This window comes from Colius striatus, chromosome 6 (genome assembly GCF_028858725.1).
Source record: "Colius striatus isolate bColStr4 chromosome 6, bColStr4.1.hap1, whole genome shotgun sequence".
In the NCBI taxonomy this organism is placed as follows: domain Eukaryota; kingdom Metazoa; phylum Chordata; class Aves; order Coliiformes; family Coliidae; genus Colius; species Colius striatus.
The window spans coordinates 44,716,183-44,737,819 of NC_084764.1; the positions used below are offsets into that span (position 1 = coordinate 44,716,183).

General features: G+C 43.6%; 1 protein-coding gene across 1 annotated transcript in view; it reads left to right on the forward strand.

Moving 5' to 3' along the window:
- Window positions 1-21,637, forward strand: part of BEGAIN (brain enriched guanylate kinase associated) — a 151,440-nt gene that overhangs the window by 54,378 nt on the left and 75,425 nt on the right. The gene's annotated exons all lie outside the window — the stretch shown is intronic.

Genomic DNA, 21,637 nt, shown 5'->3' on the forward strand with positions numbered 1-21,637 from the left:
AAGGTGTCGTGCATCCAATTAAAAAGATATTGAAGCAGACAAGACTGGAATGAGAATGAATGAGTGCTGCAGCTGCACTGAGAAAAGTTAGCACACAACTGGGAGAAATACTGCCTTCCTGACTATTCCTGAAGGCACACCAGGGCTGATATTAAAGCACAAGAACAAAACTGGATCATCTACTGTGTGCTGCAGGCATGTCTGCTCTTTAATCCAGTGTATTTGTTTTGAGTTCAGTGAAGAAATTTTACATGAACCAAAAAAGTAGGGATGTCCAACCTTTGGCTATGCAGCAGCCAGAGTCTCTTAAAGGCTTTGGAAAGACAATGAATCCATACCAGTGGTGCTCCCATCCATGCCAACATAGTTGAATCCCAGCAATGACCTTGGTTGTGCAACAAGAGGATTACACGGGGATCCCATGACAGGAAAGTTGCCACCCTCCCCTCAGTAGGGAAAAGGAGCTGCAAGCCTGGTAGAAGCAATTCAGACTGTCAGAGGAAAAAGCAAGAGGGAAACTAAAGACCAGATGAGTTGTTCTGGAAGGTTGGGTCTCTGCTCAATTAGCCATAGGCTAGGCATGTCTACTCTGAAGGCAAGGGAAGAATTAGCCTTACGAAACTTTACACTAGAAATTGCAGAGCAGTCCTCAAGTCTAAAACTCTCCACCACATTCAGTGCTTTGCTATCAAATCCTCTCCTCCCTTTGTCAGTTTTCAGTCATAATGTTCTTAACAGTTACAGGAAAGTTCTGTGGGACCATTGCTTATAGTTCAGGGGTTTTTTTCTTTAATTAAAATGCTTTTTCTTGATGCGCATTTTGGTCAGGTTTCATTCTGCCTTTGTCAACAGCCTGAGACTAGAGCATAGGGGAGAGGAAGGGTCTTGTAGACTTCTTAGAGAGGTTTAGAAATCTCCATCCTTGGAGATATTAAAAATTTGACTGGGCAGGGCCCTAAGAACCCTGATCTAACTGATTCTGCTTTGAACAAGTGATTGAACCACACAGCCTCCAGAAGCACTTCCCAGCCTAATTTATTCTGTGATTCTACATACCCCCAGTCCAAGTCCTTTGTACATAGTAATTCCCATTGAAAGAAGCTGAAGTTTGAGGGGCAAACTTCATATCAACCACAGACATATTTCATTGCAGTAGTTTTTCTTTTACATAAGTAAAAGGACAGAAGTATTTAATTCTTCCCCCTGTGAAAAATCCCATCCAGCAGAGCAATTTCAGATAAACATCAAGCTTAATCAGTTATAATTATGTGGTTTTGGAACTCTTATTTCATTTAAAGTGTTTACCAAAAACAGACAATGTGTTTCTTTTCAGAAATTGCTGTGGCAAGTTCCCTGTTTTTCTTTAGAAAGTTTAAGCTGTGCACAAAGGCAGGCAGACACGAACACACACACACTCCTCTCATCTAGATATATGCTCTGTGCTTGTAGCTCAGGTAGGTTAGGTGACTGATCCTGTGTTTGCACATACCAGGGTTAGATTTCTGTGTACCCTTATGCATGAGATATTATGTGCTGTTTTAGCTGATGAAGTTCCCCCTCATCATTGCAAAGATGAAGAGTGAAAATTCTGCCATTGATAATGTAACTGGAGCCCTAGTAAAGCCAACAGAATGTAAGGGTATAGCTGAGAGCCAGAGTATAAACCTGGTAAGCAAATACCACACCACCTACAGAAAAGTTTGAATCATTTGAGACATCAGCATGTGGGTGCCTAACAAAAGCAGAGTTATCACCCAATGGAATGCAATTTGTTTGGATGTATTGTGGCCAGACTCATAATACTTCTATTGCACTCCTCTGTCGAGCACCACAGTAACTGAAGATCTGCAGGGAGAGCAGACAGCTTTTTGGCCAGTGCTTTGCTGGCCAAATGCACTGCCTGGTTGTAGTTCAGAGCAGAGTCAAAGCAGAAAGCAGCAGGAAGGTCAGATGAATACTTTAGGCAGCACATTTTCACTGCAGGAGGTGTCAGCAAACAAAGAACTCATCTGGCCCCAAGCGAGTGTTTGTAATTGAGATGAACTTAATGAAGGAAAGGAATGGTCTCAGAAAAGTCTTTTCCAGGACTCTAGGAAACCAAAGGAAGGATGGTGAATACATGTATATGTTATTGTAATAGGATCATTTAGGTTGGAAAAAGACCACTAAGATCCAGTCCAACCATAAATCTAACACTGTTACATCCAACATTGAAACATCTCCCTAAACATCACATCTTTACATCTTTCAAATGCTTTCAGAGATGGTGACTCCACCACTTCCCTGAGCAGCCTGTTCCACTGATTGTTTATCATAAAATGGATGAAAGAATTGTCAAACTAATTGGTGATAGTTTAGAAATAATTAGAAAAATCTTTATGAATCTTTTCTTCATCCAATATCTGTCCCTCGAGGGAAAAAAAAGGTCAAGAGAGTGCTTAAGATAACTAGTGTGGGGGTCAGGGTTTGTCCAGGTTAATGGGATATATTAGCTGATCCAATTTGAGAGCTACTTTCTAGATCTGAGGGGCTTTAGAGAAAATAACAATGAGAAGAATGGAGAATAGACAGTGGGAACAAACCTGGACTCTCAGAGACAAGACCGGTCCAATCAGTTTGAAGAGCACCCAACTTTGTGTCCATCTATTCCAGCCAAGAATGGGAAATGGTCCTAACATTAAATGCCCAAAATGCATTTGAAACACAAAAGTTCTCCTTGCTCCTGCTCAGCATAATGCCTCACTGTCCTGTCCCATCTCCAACACCACCATCTCTCCCAGTCAATTCCCAGCATGCTCCCCAGTCCCTAAGCACACTCACATGCTCAGGATGCAAGTACATGGGAGTGGAAAAGACCCTCCCTTTGAGAGCCACTGCACAGAGGTAAGTGGTTTTCCAGCTGACAGAAAAGGATCACTGCTGGGCATGTTTGTTATATCACTGTTTCTGAAAAGCCAAGTAAGCCAAAGACTACATTTCCCATGAACATATAGAAGTCTTTTCCCAGAGACTAAATGGAACAAACTTGTAGCAGTCTCTTGCATAAAACACGTCAGATTGTGCATCTCAGCCCATTAACCACCAGTAAATGCTCACTGAAATGGCAGTTTGCACTGAGCTGTGCAGAATGATTTTTATTGAGCATAATTACTCATCAGGAAGCACTGAGCATAATTAATCTTAGAGTGCAACTCTTTTAACTTAGTTGATCTAGTACTTGAAAATAATGTGGTTACTCTTTGATTAATTTTCATTTATGACAGTGGATAGTCTGTATTTTCTCCAATTAGTTAAATAAACATCAAATACTCCTAAACACTGACTCTGAAAATGTCTAAATGCTGCAGTAATAGGTATGCTGTAAATACATGGATTAGCTGCAGCTTAAAGCTAGGGAGGAAATGAGTTGATTTGTGGCATGCAGTTGTATAGAATTGGGTTTTACTTGGAACTGATTGGTGGCACTCTTCATATTGACACAGACACCTTTTCCAGTCACCTCTGCTACCACTGCTAAGGCACTGCCACTATTACCAATAGATAGGTAACAGTCCTGTTTAAGTCATGTGAATGGTTGCTTCCATGCACCATTTTTAAGTGCCTGATGCTGCAAAATAAAGCAACAATAAAAAAGAGAACCACTACCAAGCTGTACACACCTACCCAGAACAGATTATTACTTGTACATGGTATTTGTTCAAGAATCCCTCAAAGCCTTTTGCTTTTAGCCATTACCCACACGTGCAGGCAAGAACTGTGCCAACTCAAGGCCATGAAACAGCCTGTGCAAAGTGGGAAGTCATTAAACATGGTGAACTGAATGCACTGCCAATCCATAGGTCTCCCAGTACAGTGTGATCAGCCTATCCATCACTGTGCCTTCTTACTCTCTTCTCCCTTCAAGCTTTTCACATGAACTTCAGTTTATAAGCAGCAGCTACTCAGAAAGCCAGAGGCTCCAATCTCTTCCTGCAAAGATCAGAGTAACCCATATTGATTTAGTATTGTGAGGAAACCTTAAAACCCTTGCTTATGATCTCATAACCCTAGTCAGCATGTTTCAGGTCTCTTTGCAGGAGGTAAAGCTTTAGTATGAGTTTTGTTTAATGAAGACTCTTTTTCAATCTGAGACCTCACAAGAGTGTTGTTCTCCCAACATGCAAAGTAGAACATTTACAGTCTGTGAACACCCCAGCAGTGGATACAACCTACAAAGGAAAACAGCTTATTTGGTTGTAGCCCTATATTAAGACCTACCAGAGGACCAAGTGTGCCATTGAAAACAAGCCATAAGATTAGAAACCAACCTGAAAAAAAAAGAGATAAATTCAATATCACAGGCACTGATGAGAAGGAGAGTTGTATCCTTGAGTCCAGCAGGCAATGGTACAGCTCAGAGCAAACAGGTACAACCATCTACCACCAGAATTTTGAACCTACACTGCTGGGGTTCACTTTATTGCTGAATAGCAATGAGCCAGCAATGTGCCCTCATCGCCAAGAAGGGGATGGATGCATCAAGTAGAGTGTGGCCAGCAGGTCAAGGGGGGTTCTGCTCCCTCTCTGCTCTGCCCTGGTGAGGCCTCATCTGGAGTCCTGTGTCCAGTTCTGGGCTCCTCAGCTCAAGAGGGACAGGGAAGTGCTGGAGAGAGGCCAGTGCAGGGCCACCAAGATGATCAGGGGACTGGAGCATCTTCCTTATGAGGAAAGGCTGTGGGACCTGGGGCTGTTTAGTCTGGAGGAGATTGAGGGGGGATCTCATTAACAGTTGCAAATATCTAAAGGGTGAGTGTCAGGAGGTTGGGGCAGCACTTTTCTCTGTTGTACCCAGAGACAGGACAAGGGGTGAAGGGATGAAGCTGGAACACAAAAAGTTCCACTTAAACATAAGAAAAAACTCTTTCCCTGTGAGGTGATGGAGCCCTGGCACAGGCTGCCCAGGGAGGGTGTGGAGGCTCCTTCCTTGGTGGTCTTCGAGACCTGCCTGGACATGTTCCTTTGTAACCTGATCTAGGTGACCCTGCTTCTGCAGGGGAGTTTTTCCTTAGGACTGGAAGAGTTTCAGTCACACAGAAAGTATCTGCAAGGTAGGAAAGAAAAGTATCTCAGACTTCTTACTGTTACATGGGGAACATTACTGTTACTGATGAAACCCTTTTCACTTCGCTGCCACCTCCTCAAGCTTGCCTGAAAAGCATGGCAAAACTTGAGACACCTGGGGAGAGGAGCACATCAGCATTGTGCAAGGAATTTAAGGGGACAGGAGGATCTCAGCTCCCATTCTGGCTCTGACACCAGGCTTTGAGCACTCTCAACTTCACTGGGAGCCAGGATGCATTTGAAAACCACTTTGCATTGTTGTTGTGGTGATAAAGGCTCTCTGAAGTTGGAAGCAGTAAACATTTATATCATTCACTTGGAGAACACAGGAATCAGTGTCAGCTGATCAGCACATTCTTGATAAAAACCTTCCAAAATAACTATCTGATCTTTACTGAAATTATGAAACTACTTTAGTGACAGCCAAAACCATCCAGAGTTCAAATAGAAGAGATCAGTCTCTCTAGAGCAGACACAGAGCAGAAGTGTTCTTCACCCTCACACAACTCTCAGTCAGCTCCTTCCCCAAGTGCCCTGTCCTGACCTGCTCCTTATTGCCGAGTAGTTCTGGCTGCCTCCTCTCCACCACCCCCATCCTGTTGTTTTTAAGTAGGAAAAGATATGAATGAGCTGAAAGGGAGATTAATGTCATAAATTCTGGGGCAGCATAAGTTAAAACCAAAGAAGCATGAACTGAGCAGACATGCATTTAGTGTTGCAATTGAAAGACGATTTGTAACCATAAAAATGGAGCTAAAGACTAAAAGTAACTTAAAGAAAAACCCTACTCAGTTGATTAAATGGGTACATGATGGCAGGGAGCACATCTCTGTGGCCCAAAGTACTTATTTCAGTCTTGTATTAGCATAAAATTTGTGAAACCTTCTTTTAACAGTCTCTTTGTGCCTTATTTTCTGTTTATATTGTGGGTAAAATTTGGTAAGATTTGAAGCTAGAGGAAGGGGAAAGGGATAAGGTGCAGCAGCCAAACAGCATTGGATGGCTGATAATTCAGCACACAGAGAGATGAACTATGTAGCCCATATTCACACCATATGATGAAAGGAGGTAGATCTAACTTCAAGCATGATCTTTCTTTACCCTGAACAATAAAGGAGAAGGAGATTAGGGATATAATCCATTTACCTTTCACACTGGCACCAGTATCCACGTAATTAACTCTCGAGGGTCCATGACCCATCTGTGCCTCATTCATGTAAAACAACAGGTCAGAAGGTGCTCATAATTTGGGGCTGTAGTATTTGCCTTCCTTGCATTCATTCTGCAAAGTTAAAGCCTTCTGTTCACCAAGATGGTGGGGACTGGAAAACTGAAGCAGCCCACTTACCTTCTGCAAGATACTGCCTGTGGTATTGGATGTGGTTTGCAAAATAAGAGAGCATGCACTGCTATACTATCATAGAGACAGACACAATTTGCTCCTTAGTGATTACAAAACTACTCCTGTGTCTGAAAAACAGGTAAACACACCATTCTGTATTCATTTTTAATAGCAGCAATGTACTTATTCACTGGCTAACACAGCAGTGCTAATTTGGCCCAAAGACTGTGTTTGCAGCCTGTTCACTGCAATGCATATCTGAAAGTGTTCAATGGAGCTCATTTATCATTTGCATACACCCAAATTACTTCAGGGCCACAGCAGAGAAACACCAATACTGCATCTCTCTTGTTAAATATAGAGCTTTGTACAAACATACATGTGCAAGGAGGGGGGGGAAATCCAAAGGCCATGGCTTTAAACCTTCACATCTGACATTTACCACAAGTATTTTCTCTCTGCCACCAACACTGCAGCAACAAAACCACAGACTTCATCCTAACCTTAAGCACCCAGATTCAACTTTTCATCTACAGTAGCATATTGGAGTATTTCACACCAGTGATTCTTCACTGTAGAGTTCTTTTTCCAAGACTCAGATTGTTCTAAATACTTCCAGTGGAGGGACAAAACCTAGAGCCATAACATAATCTCTATGTTTAAGGCAGCATGAAATTTCATTAGCCAAAAGCTTACCTGATTCTAATTATAAATAATTCAAATGATGTTCAGTAACATTAGTCCTGAGAGTTGAGGGTTCAGCCTAAGCCTTCTCACCAGGGAACCTCGGGGTTAGGTTTTGCTGGTTATGTCAGACTCCAGGAGGATAAAGGTCTCTGCTTTAGGGGGAATGGAGTGACTGATGGAGCTCACTCACTGCTCCTTTCCCACGTTGCAGAGGGTAGATGAGGCAACAGGTGCCCCAGACAACAAACACTTCAGCTGTGGTATACAAGGAGGCACAAATACCTGGCAAATTGTTTGAGAAGGGAGTGTGTGGGCTTTTCTGTCCTCATGTCTTATCTCGCATTGGTTAACCTTTCTGCTGCAGCCCAGGCTCTCCAAATGGGGACTCTTCAGACCTTTCCCCACCTCAGCTCATCTGCAGAAGCAGCTCCCTGTGTGCTGTGGATAGCCTTCTCAGGAACTGTGAGTCAGGCATGTGTTTCTGGATCATTCTCAAATCCTAGGTGTGTATCTCAAGCAGGGGAAGGTGGAAGTGAGCTTCCATTCCATGGAGTCAGTCTCCCAAGTCCACCTGCAAGCCAGAGCCTCCCAGCAAAGCACTCCTATGCTCCCTTGCTACTACCATCCTGATGCTTTGGTAGCCACACATGCTGCTGGAAAATTATCCCAGAGGGCTTGGCCTGTCTTCTAGCTCTGCAGCACTTGAGGCTGCTCACCTGCCTGCACCTTCTTTTTCTTTAGTGGGCTACCCATGTGTTTCCACTTTCTGAATGAATGAGATTGTCTATTTTAACCAGGAGCTGTTATATTTCATATTTATATTTAAATTCCATCTCTAGCAAAGAGAACAAGTTGTTCAGTATCTATTATTCTGAGCTGCAGTAGACACATTCATTTTAGAGCACATTATTTCCATTAACACACAAGGAAAGTTTGTTTCTTTATTCATCTATATGGAATTTGCCATACACTAGCAAACCTCAATCTCAACATCATTAAGTGGGCTCAATAAATCCAGACAGCTGTGTTTGCTGTGCATCTGCCTTTCCTGTTTCACTTATTTACCTTGTCAGGTCCAAATGAACAGAAAAGTATTGGAACACAGGCGAAAAAAAAGTGCTGCTTACCATAAACAGGGAAACTATTATTGATAGAAGTCTAGAGAGACCTCATCTTGTTTTAAATCCTTTTTCTGACTTTTACTGCCAACATTCAACCCGATTTGAAGGAGGGAAATGGAGTTGGAGCATGCTGTTAATTGTAATCCAATTGACATGAACTTGCTAAGCATTCCTTCAGCAAATTACCAACCTCTGAAAAACAGTGCAGAAGGGGAAAGAACCTGGGATAGATCATCAGTGAAGAGAGGAGTTAATCAGAGAGCAAGACTTGGCTGAAATGAAGAACGTTTTCACACCAGGATGTAAAACTCTTGCAAATGGAAATGATGGGTTTTATTTTTCATTAGGCTCAGTGAAGCATTTAGCAAAGGCAGAAATGGTCACACAACTTCCTACAAGCTGTGCAAAATCCACATTTGTTCTACCCATCTGTTCCCACACTTACTACTCATACTGCACGGATTCATTCTTTTAAACTCATGCTTTAAGCCGGAAAAGTGCAGCACTAACCTAACACATCACCAGCTAATGTTACAGTCTTTCTCTTTCTTCCTCAGTTTCCCATTTTTGTAGCCTTATCTCAGTCTAATTGTCCAAGACAGTGAGGTGGATGGAGAGCTGGCTGAATGACAGAGCCCAGAGGGTGGTGAGTTGAGTTGGAGGCCTGTGGCCAGTGGAGTTCCTCAGGGATGGGTTCTGGGGCCAGTCTTGTTCAACATCTTCATCAACCACCTAGGTGAGGGGACAGAGGGACCCTCAGCAAGTTCCCTGCTGGCACCAAACTGGGAGCACTGGCTGATTCCCCAGAGGCTGTGCTGCCATTCAGCAGGATCTTGACCAATTGGAGAGTTGGGCACAGAGGAACCTCATGAGGTTCAACAAGGACAAGTGCAGAGTCCTGCAGCTGGGAAGGAACAACCCCCTGCACCAGCACAGGCTGGGGGTGACCTGCTGAAGAGCAGCTCTGCAGAGAGACCTGGGAGTGCTGGTTGATAATAAACTAATATGAGCCAGCAATGTGCCCTCGTGGCCAAGAAGCCAATGGCAGCCTGGGGGCATCAAGAAGAATGTGGCCAGCAGGTCAAGGGAGGTTCTTCTCCCCCTCTGCTCTGCTCTGGTGAGGCCTCATCTGGAGTCCTGTGTCCAGTTCTGGGCTCCTCAGCTCCAGAGGGACAGGGAAGTGCTGGAGAGAGGCCAGTGCAGGGCCACCAAGATGATCAGGGGACTGGAGCATCTTTCATACAAGGAAAGGCTGTGGGACCTGGGGCTGTTTAGTCTGGAGAAGAGGAGACTGAGGGGGGATCTTATTAACATTTATAAATATCTAAAGGTTAGGTGTCAGGAGGTTGGGACATCCCTCTTTTCTGTAGTAGCCAGCAACAGGACAAGGGGTGATGGGATGAGGCTGGAACACAGAAAGGGGACAAATATCAGAATATTCGAATATGCCAGTTCTTTTGCTAGGTCTGATAAACATGAGGTGATAGAGTCAATCATCCAACCTGGATTAGTCTTCAGGAGTCAGAAAACAGCAGCTCATGGTTTTGCTAAGGTAGAACACATAATCTATTAGCAGACAATCATATAAGAGCATAAAGATCTTGTCATACCATGAGACACAAGTATTAAGTGTTACCTTTGGCCACAGGTCTGGCCAGAGAACACTCAAGAAGTCAGAGAAGAAATCCAACCCCAAATTTCCAGTGACTCTTCAACATTAACTTCCCTACAGCAAAAATTGATCTGGAAGCATCAAAAGATACCTTTGAGACACATCCCATGGAAAAGAAGTTGTGACTCTTTGTTGCTAGACTCTCATGGAGCTCTCTCATCACGTCTCAGTGATGCAGTCAGAGGACAAGTCTGAGCCCACATCCTTCTACTCTGTTGCTATCCAAACAGTTCAGCATGCCTGTATTCCCAGGAGTGCAAGAACTGCCATTCCTGTTGCTCTTGAACACAGTGGATAAGTTTTTGCATTCCCTTGCCATCTTGTTCATTCAAGGGTCCATGGGGAGCAAAGGAACTCTCTTATGAGAAAAAGGCCAAGAAGTACAGATAGTATGTTTTGGCCCTCCTGCCAAGATGTCTGGAGCTGGTAAAAGTAGATTACATGAAAACAAGACAGGAACAAGACACTGGGCGTTAGACCATGAAAGGGTGTCACTTCACAGCAAGGAGGTAGTTGCCAGTCAGAAGTTCAGAGATGATTCTGAAATAAACCTTGTGAAGGAGGAAGAGAGTGAGGAAGAAAAAAGTCTGTCAGAACAAGCTATAAAGCCCTTAACTGGATATTCCTGTGAGCATTCAAGATTTCTCATATAAAGTTGTAAAACAAGTGCCAAGATCAAGCTCAACCCTTCCAGTAGCGATGGAGAGTGCAACTTCTTTCCAAAGGAGATGGATAGGTTGACAGAAGATGAGTAGCAGCTGGTGAAACAACCAGCAAGATTCACTGTTTAGCTATGAGCAGAGGTGGAGAAATAGGGAAAAATATGTTATATAAGAATTCTGAAGTCTAATACCTGGAGAACATTCATCAGTGGTGATGGGACCGTGGTGAGCAGCCTCTGGTGAGATCTGAGCTTCTCACAGTCCCTGCAGAAGGGGTACTTTAACACACAGAAGGGAAATTTCAGACCTTTCTGTGACCTTGTGCTGTACCTATGCAATACCAGGACACGGGAAAGTTAAACTTCTTTTAATGTTATACTCCTCATTATGCAGAGTCACAGGGATTTTAGGAATGAGCAATGCAGCTGAGGGGAGGTAGCCCTTCAGCTCCCAAAATTCTCTTTCTGCAAAGCAGAAAGAAATCCTAAACTGTGCTGAATCAACTGTCTAATACTTAAGGACTCACTATTCTCACATCTGACTTACCTTAAACATGGTCATGGGATCACTCCAGCACTTCTTTCTCCTCCAAAGACTTCCTCTCTCATCTCATGTTCCTAGAGGTTCTTAGCAGCCTCCAACATTAAGTAGTCACCAGCTTCTGCAAATACCACTCAGCTGATTGGGATTGGGGAGGACTGCTCACCTGCTAATGAAGTGCTACCTAAACCCTTCATTAGCTGAGTTGTGGTGTCTGTTCACCAGGCACAATGCTTTATCCAATTCAAAGTCCAGCAAAGTAGCTATTTTACCTGGGGACAATCCTTTAACCTACCCTACTATAATCCAATATCTTCTATGCTTGTAGAAGCCAAGAGGCTGCAGGTTTGGTCTGGAGCCAGCAGGAGCCTGAAGCTGGTATTTTGCAGAGACAAACCCCATCACTCAGCTGTTAAGCAGTAGCACAATTCAGGCAAAGGGCATGATAATTTTAGCAGAGACTGTGGCAAAGTTAGGGGATCCAGAATTATGACAGCGAAGGCTTCTTTGACCTCTGTATCCCTAGAAGATTTGGCTCTATGGGCCACATGATACTCTTCCAAGTCCTTCAGAACCAACCCAGAGCCTCAGGATACATCAGGGAGGTATTACAGAGCTCTCCTTTGGCTGAGATGGGAATCTGATTCTAATTGCTTGTGGCCAGTAAAGCTTACACAAGTAGGAACTGGATCACCACCTCTCTCAGCTACATCATGATATTGCAAACTCTGCTTCCCTGGCTTTCTGTGCATGTTTTTGTGTTATTTGTGGGGATCAGCTACCAAATGAGACCTTCTGCTTTCCATGTTTGTATGGTAACAAGTTAACACTGTTCCAAACCTTGGGTCTAATGAGCCATCAGTTGCACTTGGCAGCCAAATTCAAAGGAATGTATGAAAATCTCAGTTATTTGCACAGCCTAGTTAGCATCAGTGTACTGCACCTAAAGTCAGGCATGTCTGCTCTTCTGGTATCTGAGGCAAATCATATTCTGGGAACAAAGCATAGACATTGCATTGCCTTAAGGAGAGATCTCTAGCTCCAGAGGAGAATTTCAGACCACCTGAATGGCCATAAGTGTGGGATATATAGTGCCACCACTGGGCTTTCTTTAAATTAAACAAGAAGAGATCACAGCTGCTGGGCTCTGTGCTAACTCTGTACTGCCTGTCCCTATGGGTTAGATGGATGTAAAGCACCGTGAATGGGTCCAGCTCCTCCGTGGACTTGTGCCTTGCAGAGGGATCACAGCAGTGATTGGGGAGCCTGGCTGCTAGGTAGCTCAGTGTGTGTTCAACCTCCCAGGGCACTCCAGAACCCCAAATGTAGGTGTTTGTGAGACTGGTTAGAGAGAATAACCTTTCTGTAGCCATGTCTTGAAAACTAGACCTGCCCTTCAGAGCTTTTAATCCTGCCTGGACACGTTCCTGTGTGACCTGATCTAGGTGGGAGCTGCTTTGGCAGGGGGTTGGACTGGATGAGCTCTAAAGGTCCCTTCCAGCCTCTACCATTCTGTGATTCAATGATTCTAATCCCTCATGTCCTCCCTTTGAGAGGTGTACTCCATACCACTGAATTCTCACCATTCCACATCTATACCTCTCTGGTTTTAAAAGCATCCATTAGTTTGCTGTCCTCATGGTTAGACACTAATACTGAATACAGCAGTCTCATGCCTGTGACTCACTGATGTACATCTGGATGAAGACTGAGGCTGTTTCCTGGCAGAAGTATGAAGCAGCACATGACAGGAGTTAGCCAAGCAGTAATAAGACTCACCTGAACATATCTATTTTTTAATTGCTAAATGAGACATGTTCCCCAACAGCTAATATTTTTTTAAGGGGATAATTCATTCCATTCATAACAGGTTTAATTGTGCTCTGATTGCTCGCACCTGGCAATTTTGGTTTGCAGCATTTATTCTTGGGGTTTTTTTCTCCAATGCACTTTCAGAGCATAGAATGGGCCTTGTGCCAGGTATAGTATATGATTCAAGCCCTGAAATCAATGGAATGGGATTTGCAGTGCCAGCTCTAGGCATAGACAAAGTATGCTGTTGCTGGGGCATCTGTATGCTTTGCCTCTGCCAGAGACCTGCCACTGCGACTGCCAAAGGAAAAGATGCTGTGAGTAAGCTAAAAACTCTTGCTCATCCCTCTTGCAGAAGCAGCAGTCATGGCCCCTTGCTCTGGCACAAGTAGGAGCACCATGCCTGCTTCTTCATCCAGCGCTGCTCTCCCCCCTGGCAGCTCCCAGCCACGGGGTGGGCAAACTCTGGTGTTGCCGTTACCTCTGAGCCTGTTCTGGTTCCTGCATTATTCAGAATTCGGCCTTTGCATTGAGACTTCTCTGGTTTAAAATGCCATTCAAGATGATGAAAGCATTTTCAGATGTCCCCATTGGCTAATCTGAAACGTAACCTCAAACACTGGGACATTTTAAGTCCATCTCAGGGACGGCCATCCTTTAAATATAACACCCTCCCCTCGAGTGACCCCACCAGAATGTTCCTCTTATTTTCCCTTTACCATATTGCTCAAAGTCAGTCCCATCCTGAGGAAAACATTCATACACTGCACACTGTGCTCCCCAAATCCTGAGAGATTTCCTTTCCCTCAATGAACTCAAGCTTTAAATGGATGAGGTAGGACGAGGGCAGGAAAACAAGTCGAGTGTCAGAGAAAGGAGCTGATTTCCTCTACATTGGGAGCCACGTTGTTTATTTGACATACCCCAGAGCCCAATGTAACGATGCCTGGCATAGATAAGTGTCTTCAAAATGAATGTAGTAAACCCTAAGACAACAGAAAATCTGTCCTTTGTGATGGAAGACACATAAAATGAGCAAGAATCAATTTCAAATGGCCCCAAAGCGTAGGATGGAGTGTGAGGAGCTGTATGGATATACAAGGGATAAAATCCATGCCAGGCGATTCCACTGAGGTATTTCATCCGAGGAACAGTCAGTGATGAACAACTTTTTCACTAAGAGGAGAATTTAGCACAGATAATCTAGATCTGTGGTGGCAGGAAGGAGCAGAGGGCTCGACTGGGGTTCTGAGGAGACAGAAAGAGAGAAACACTTTCTGAACTGAAATGTAGCCTCTGGTTTTAATTAATTCCTTATTCTAACTCACCAAACCATAACATGAAAATAGCTCAGATTATACTCTAGAGCAGTTGTTTACATGCATATTTACCAATTCTCCAGTACAGCAGGTTTCTGAAGCAGATCACTCAATGCTTAATCTCCTCAGCAAAAGGAATGTCGGGATCTATTCACAGTGAAAGCACTCATACTCTTCAGGGGTAAAAGATAAGGGTTATACAGACAAACTAGAAGCACAGTCTGAAGAGATGTAAAATACTCATCATTTCTATTGATTTTAAGCTGCCTGGAAGCGTCTCATGGGAATGTTTCTCTAGATATTATCTGTGCAATCATAGTATTCTCCATTGAAAATACAACTGCTGTGTTGCAGTGCATTTGTATTGTAAACACTTGAAAGTGTTGGACTGATAAATGCATCGCTAGCAGAGATCAAATGACAAATTCATTAGCTGCATCAGGTTCTGAAAGGCAGAGCTGGCTTTCTCAAGGAGATTCCTGCCATTTCTGGCTCCCATCATTTGCTGTATTGAGCTGATGCTTGGATCTCTTCTCCCACAAGTACCAATTGAGTTGGATGTCGCTGAATGCTGAGTACAGGCATATTTGGAAGGGCTGAGATCCATTGTTAGGACAAATCTATTGACAATAGCCTTTTTGGGAAAAAGCAATATAGGAGAAAAGGACATTGAGGAACTTGGACATTTGGGACCAGTTATGTGCAGTTACAGGCAACCAGACACTCCATCTTCTAAGTTGCTTTCTATCTGTTACTCTCACTGGAAGGCTGCTCCACATCATGCTTTTCCATCATTCAAAGTCTTTTAATTTCCAGAGGAAAACATAATCATGATCAATTCTCCTTACTCTCTTCTTAAGCCATTGTTTTTCCTTAGAGGAAATAACCCCCCACACACAACCCCTGGTATGTTTAGTGACAGCCACGTCCCCACTCAGTCCTTCGTTTCTTGGCCTGATCTGGACCAGTTTTGCCTTGGAGTCTGGGTTTTTTTAAGATGCCTCTTAAGTCTCAGAAAAACACTTAACCATGCATCTCTCTGAAGCTGAATCCCTCTCTTGAAAACAGGTGACTGGGATTCTGCATAGCACTCCTGGAGAGACATCACTGCTCTCTTTCCTGCATGCCACCACTTCGCTCTCGTGCTGAAACACCTCACGCAATAGTTTGCTGCAGCTGCTTAGCAAATAGGCCTTTAGCCTCTGTGTTCAGTGAGCAAATGAAAGTTGCTGAGCTATCAGATATCATTTAGGGTATCTCTTTGGGGTGAAAGGAGTCTATGTCAGTCTTAAGTGTTAGCTTTATGCTAGTTACCCTGTACAAGCTGTGCCGTTTTAAAGGTATGTCTCGTGACCTGCCATGGATTGCTGGAACCCTGCAAGCACAGACCAGTCTTTTCACAAAAGAGCTGCTATTCTCAGTAAAGTTAATCCTATTCTATATTCAGTATGATTTTAGTCACACATTTACATGCCTACTTAAAAACATCACAGCAGATTTTGGAAAAGTTATGGAATGGAAATACAAGCACAGTTGATGTCTGCAGTAAATACATCTGTGTATTTAGAAAAGTCCTCTCACATAGTCCATTCCTAGATGACAAAATGAGTCAGTGATTAGCCAAAGCTCCCAAACTTAGAGGCACCAGGGAAGACTGGAGAAAAATGGGGACAAGGAAGAATTACACTGGTAATAAAGGACTTGGAAGGTAGCTTTTAATGTATTACTAATTTATGTGTCTGACACCTTAAGCATCCTAATATTGCTTATCAGGAAACCACAACATCTTTGCAAATTTGTCTCATTAAGACTGATAAAAATTCACCTCTAGACACAGAAGGCTTCTTGGCCAAATGATTCCTTCCAGCTATGTCATAATGTTCTCCATGTTGAAACAAAGCTTTAAGTATACTCAGAGAGGGCAGCTGGAGACTGCCTGAATCCAGGTAGAAGGGTAATGATTCATGCTGGACTAATTACATTAGTCCAACACTTATTCAGCTAGCTGAAGAAAAGAACCCTAGGGAAAGAGAGGAAAAGACAAGTCAGTCTGATATTTGTTTCCCTGTGTGTGGAAAACCACTCCTTTTGAAATCTGAGTTCTGCCATCATACAAAAACTCATAAAACAAATGCCTCCTGTAAGCTGGATGTCAGCATTGACACCACTGGAGAACCACTACTGATGCTGAAACTTCATGAGACATATAAAACATATGAGCAAGTATAGATCCACTGGGAAATGTCTACAGGCAACTGATATATTTTGGCACCTATACAATGCATTTATAGCTGTTGCTTCCCACAGGAAATAACAAAAGGCATTTAAACAGCATCCCAACTATCACCTGTCATTTAATTGCATTGCAAAGGTGATCTATAACCCTGCAAAGGGTGACTGCTTATTGTATAGCAGTAGGTTATAAGCTGCAAGACAGTAAAGCTAGTTAATGCCTTTCACAATATGCAGATGATCATCTCCCCAAGTAGGAGACTCAAAATGAACTGTTATTAAGAATTGATGATTATTTCCATCAGACATGGAATGACTAATTCCTATCATATTTTTCTGTAGTTGCAGGAGGGAGTGTTTCTGCACCTGTTTCTCTTCCTCCAAATCTAATCATCAGTAAAATTGTACTCAGCCAGCTGTTAAATTTCAGACCACTTAGTATACTTCACGCATTTAAAGACTGACAAATTAGCAAGTCATATAGCCACAATGAAATGCCACAGTGATACCAAGCCACACAACTCAAAAGCACCTTGAAAAAATATTACCAAGGCTGTTTAACAGACTTATTCATTTGGCAAGTAAACCTCACACTGGTCCAACCTCACTTGAGCCTGGAAAAACACTTCCTCACTAATTCTTCCTGGTGGGTGAAGATTCCTGGAGCATCTGGCTTCCCCAGAGGGATCATGGAAATGGTTTTTCACCTTCAGAATTGCAGCAGCTGATGCACCAAGAGGAGCTGGTGGCCACACCAGAAACATATTAGATAGGGATTGCACAAGTGGGCAAATCTGGAGGTGAAGAGAAGGCATGGCAGGAGATTGGATAATGGGGCAAAGAAAGAGGAGAAATGGGAGGAGGGAAAAGTGTTGATTTTGGTGTCTGGTCAGAAAGATACTGATTGGTACCCAATCAGCCTTTTTCCAGTGAAACATCCTCTCCTAAAATGTGCTAAACTGAACTGACAGAGCAGCATCTCTCTATTCCTGTACTATTCAGGCTAGGTATGAGGAGGAGTTTCTTTGGTGCCAGGGCTGTCAGGCATTGGAAGGGGCTGCCCAGGGAGCTGCTGGAGTCACCATCCCTGGAAGGGTTTCAGAGCTGGGTGGATGTTCCACTGAGGGCAATGGGCTGGTGGTTGGTAGGGCTGTGACAAAGGCTGCACTCCATGAGCTTAAAGGGCTCTTCCAGCTGAAATGATTAACTTAACTGATAGTAGATGCACTCATCTTCCTCCCTTTTCTGCTCAATAGACATTCCCAGCCTCCCTATATTCCCAGATGCTCCATAAGCACCCACGTCTGTGCTGTGAAGCTACTGATCAAATCCCTGTAAATTACCCCAACTGAGGGGTTGCACAGTCCCATGGGACTCTGTTTTGCAGTTGGGGAATTGCATTTAAAATATTCATTAAGATATATTCATAGAATGGTAAGGTTGGAAGGCATCTTTAGAGATCACCCAGTCCAACCCCCCTGCAGAAGCAGGTTCACCTAGATCAGGTCTGCAGCAGTTTTACATTATTTAATGCTGTGGTCATAGATAGTTCTGGGGAACTCCAGGAATAGAACTGCCACCCTCTCACCAAAAAAAAAATGGATTGTTTGACATTTTTATTTGCTCCAGCCTTTGTTCCATGGAGATGACAGCCACTTACTTACATTGCCATGACTGCTGGGAAAGCAGCGAGTGCAGCTGACAGCATCTTGCAAGTCTGTGATGCTAAATCAGCACCACTGCCACGTGCCTCTTCAATGAGGGTGAGATGTGGAGGTAGAGTCGTGACAGTATGTTCCAAGGTGTCCCTGCAGTTCTTCCAGCTTGCTCTGTCATCTGGGGTTATTGGTGTTTATAAAAGCAAGCCCTTAAAATAGCTGCATGGTTTTAATGGAAGCAAAAATAGTGGTTCTTGGTGCTTAACTTCTTCACACTGGGGTAAAATAGGGCTAAATTGGGCAAGTACAGACATCATAATAGCACAACCCAGTTTAAAGGTGACTTTCAAATCCCCTTCAGGGCTCAAAGAGCGCTGAGTTTAAGCTGAAATCTGAGCAGAACATATTTCCTACTCTACAGAAAGCCCTTCTCCCTTTAACAGATGGCAGATTTGGGTTGGCTTTTGCTTAGAGACTGCTAAAGTCCATTCACTAAGTCTTCTCCTCACAGGTGGTGCAACCATGAAATTCTACAGCTTCTGAAAAACATCATTTCAGAAAAAAGCCATTCAGATTTGCACTAGCCTTTGTAGAATAGCCATGTGCATCCTCATGTGGTGGGTTCACTCTGGCTGCATGTCAGATGCCCACCACAGCCACTCTGTCACTCCACTCCTCACCTGGACAGAGGAGAGGAAATATGACAAAAGGCTCATGGGTTGAGATAAGGACAGGAAGAGATCATTCATCAATCACCATTGTGAGCAAACTAGACTAGACAGGGAAATTAATCTAATTTATAACCAATCAAATCAGGAGAGGATAATGAGAAATAAAACCAAATCTTCATTCACCTCCCCACTCCTCCCTTCATCGTAGGCTTTACTCCCAGTTTCTCTACCTCCTCCCCCACAGCAGCAGAGGGAGATAGAGAATGGGGGCTGTGGACAGTTCATCACACATTGTTTCTGCTGTTCCTTCTTCCTTAGGAGTAGGACTCCTCACGTTTCCCCTGCTCCAGCATGGGGTCCCTTCCATGGGAGATAGACCTCCACAAACTCCTCCAATGTGATACCTTTCTGCAGGCTGCAGTTCTTCACTAATTGCTCCAGCGTGGGTGCCTTCCATGGGGACAGTCCTTCAGGCACAGACTGCTCCAGCCTGGGTCCCTCACAGGATCACAAGTCCTGACAGCCAACCTGCTCCTGCATGGGCTCCTCTCTCCACAGGTCCTGCCAGGAGCCTGCTCCAGTGTGGGCTTCCCACGAGGTCACAGCCTCCTTTGGACATGCACCCAGCATGGGATGCTCCCTGGGCTGCAGGTAGATCTCTGTTCCCCCATGGTCCTCCATGGACTACAGGGGCAGGGCCTGGCTCACCATGAGCTGTACCACGGGCTGCAGGGCAATGTCTGCTCCAGACCTGGAGTACCCCTCCTCCTCCTTCATTGACCTTGCTGTCTGCAGAGCTGATGCTCTCACATTCTCATTCCTCCCTTCAGCTGCAGTTCTGCAGAGTTTTTTCCCCCTTCTTAAATACAATATCAAAGATAACAATCACTGATGGGCTCAGCACTGGCAGGTCCATCTTGGAGCTGGCTGACATTTGCTCTATCAGATATAGGGGAAGCTTCTGGCAGATTCTCACAGAAGGCACCCCTGTAGTCCCTCTGCTACCCAAATCATGCCATGCAAACCACATCCACTCAGCACAAAAAGAGCAGTATTTTTGAGGAGTAGGACATGAGCTAGGGGTCTTTATACCTACCAGATGCTGTACATTTTGATCACCTATGAAATATGGAGAGCAGAGCATGAAGAGTTTTGTGATTACTTTTCTTATAAAGGTATTTCTTAAACAGACAAAGCAGTCTGTGGGAGTCAGCTCCAGGCACAGCAGATCAGTCACCATCTGCCACCAAAACTGATTAATTGTTAGCTATTCTCCTCTAGACAGTGAGTTAAAGGTCTGATTATGTTTTGCTGAGAAGTCCACCGTTTCATTTTTTCAAATTGAATATATGGCTGTAAGTTTGTTCTAGGACCAGACCAGAAAGCACAGACTTTTGCAGCAGTATTCCCCAACTGGAACCTCACTTGGTGCTGGAGTTGGTCTCAATTGCATCAGTGAGGGATAAGGGAAGCTCTGTGGAAAGAAGATGAGGATAAGTTACTTTATCATGCTACACTATAATAAAAAGTCATTTTGAAGTTTTATTATCTGAAATACTTTGTCATAAGGTTTTGGGGACTAATATTTGCCCTTTAGCAAACTACTGTTTCCATCCTGTAAAATATTTCATAGAATCACAGAATAGTAGGGTTGGAAGGGACCTTTAGAGATCACCCAGTCCAACCCCCCTGCAGAAGCAGCTCCACCTAGGTCTTGTTCATTGTTTTCCAAGCTCACAGGTTTCTTACAACACAAGCAGCAGCACAGTAGCAGAAATGACATCTTTTTCCATTTCATTTCCTTTCAAATCTACAGTTGCTTTAGGCCAAGACGTATGTTTTGCTGATTTCTGATTAGCCAGTGATCAAGCTATACTGCCTGTTAATTGCAGAAGCTGACAACTGCTCTGTTTGTACATCAGGCAAATACATTTTACTGTTACTAATCATTCCTCAGCTTTGCATGAGATTGTGAATAGATTGACTGCAACTGACACAGATTATCTGAGATGGAATGTTATTAAATCCCTTTGGGGAGCTTTTGAAAGACTGACCACATTTGAGCAGAGAGCTTTTTCTCTGCATTAGCTCACTTATGGAGCAATTACACAGGACTTACTACCAAAAAGATGTCAGGAAAAACACTCAGCAAACAGCTGAAGTGGAATTCACAGCCCTCCCCACTCTGTCAAAACATTTCAGAACTGCACAGCCTTAAAAGGGTTGATCAACATTATCTATAGCAAAGCTATTTGCTATATATCAGTGAGGAGCATGAGATAGGTTAAGACTACGTAGGAAAGAGCTGGTAATGGATCTAAAGCCAGCAGAGATTTCTCCCTCTTCAGATGGCTTCTTTGCTCAAAGAGCTCCAGTGTGATTAATTAGGTGGGTTTGAAAACCCCACGTTTTCATTTCACCCATGTCAGAATCTGCAAGTTGTGTTACCTTGTTAGGGAGCTCCTACAGAGGTTTTCTCAGTGAGAGAAACCATTTCTCTCAGCACAGAAATGTGCAAAATGCATTGGTTTGGAAAAAGTCTCAACTGGTTCCTCTGCAGCACCTGTGGCTGAATTCACCACTTTCAAAGAACTCATTTCAGATTTCAAACACCCATTTTTTTAGGAGCACTTTACAATTTTGTACCTTAAAATATTCAGATGCAAAGTGGAGAGGCAGGTAGGGAATACCCTTGTCAAATACTTTCTCCTACCATGGACTGCTTTCCTGCCACCCATAGGTGAGAATGAAAATCCATAGTGAAGCACTGCAGAACTGATACGTGTTATAGAAGTACCTACCTATTGATTATGAGATTTGC